Here is a 1,678-nt window from a genome sequence, read left to right on the forward strand (position 1 = left end):
GAGAAAGGAGGAACCAATTACAAGGATCTACATATAACCCCCTCCCTGGGGACGGACAACAGAAAAGTGGGTGAAGGGAGACGTCAGACAGTGTAAGACATGACAAAATAACAATAATTTATAAACTATCAAGGGCTCATAGGGGGGAGGGGAAAATTGAGGAGCTGATACCAAGGGCTCAAGTAGAAAGCAAATATTTTGAGAATGATGATGACAACAAATGTACAAATGTGTTTGGATATATGGATTGTGATGAGTTGTAAGAGCCCCCCCATAAAATGATTTTAAAAATAATAATAATGATCGGGCAACGTGATGACAAAATCAATGAGGAATTCCTGTGCCTCATAATTTACACCATTCTCCTGGAGGTGAGCTGAAGGAAATTCTCTAAGGTCCACCCAGCATGTCTTATGACAGAGTATTTCCCAAACAGGCTCAAGTATGAGGGCAGCATACAGTCACTCAGGTGTGAGTGACTATTTGCCTGTCCAAAGTAGTGTAAATCATTTATCACTCTTCACTGAGCGGTCAGCTGCAAGAAAAGAGGATCCAACCAGAGCAAGTGATCAGTGAGAGTTGAATGGGCTTCAGGATGCTAAGAAGGTCTATGATCAATTGAATCAAAATTAAATTCCATGAGAAACTTCAAGGCTAACTGTAAGACAGATTAAAGTTGAAGATTCTGACAGCTAGAGACCAAAGTACTCAAGACAGTATAAATAAACAATGTTTTTTTCTTTAAGTTCAAGTTATTGGGTTCAAACATAACAATGGTTGTGAGAGTACACTTACTTACATTTTATGAGACCAGTAATAACCTGATACCAAAGTCAGAAAATGATACTTCAAGAAACTATAGACCAAGATTAAAAATGGATCTACATGAAAAAGTTCTTAAAAATATTGGAAACTGAGTCAGACAATACATTAAAATAATTAATATGCATGACATTAAAATAATTAATATGCAATGATTAATTGGAATCTGTCCCAGTGTTGATTTAACATAAGAAAATAAGCACTTTAATATAGCAAATAATGCAAAAAAAATAATTATCTAAATAGACACATAAAACATACTAAACAAATCAAAGGCTCTTCGTTTTAAAAAAACACCTCTACACAGCTAACATGAAACAGATATAGTTCAATGTTAATATGCTAATATACATTCTTATTTTTTAAAAAGTCAAAATGTCATACTTAAAGGAAAGAGAAAAAACATCACCCCACCTCAGAAAAAAAGACAAACATAAATATCCACTTTCAATACGGTTATTAAAAAATGACTGTATGTTCTAACTACAGCAATCAGAATAAGATTTTTTTTAAAGGACAAAAAGAGGCTTCCAAAAAAGAAATAAAAATTCCTCCACTCATAAATTAATGATCGTATCCATAAAATATTCAAGATATGCCATAATTGACTAATAAATATAAAAACATAGTAAGATACATTTCAACGCACAAAAATAACTTTTGGTATTTTACTCACTAACCATTAATTGCTAATCAAAAACTCCCAAACCACTGAACCGTACACCTTAGCATGCTGAACATCCTCACAACACACTGATAATCTCTTAAAACACTCAACCCCTAACTCCCTGAAAACCTCCTTACCATCCAGAATGTCTATTACACCCTGAACATTCCTTGATACCCACAACCAATT

This window comes from Echinops telfairi, unplaced genomic scaffold, assembly GCF_000313985.2.
Source record: "Echinops telfairi isolate 266 unplaced genomic scaffold, ASM31398v2 ScPeMD7_5868;HRSCAF=6743_1, whole genome shotgun sequence".
Classification (NCBI taxonomy): domain Eukaryota; kingdom Metazoa; phylum Chordata; class Mammalia; order Afrosoricida; family Tenrecidae; genus Echinops; species Echinops telfairi.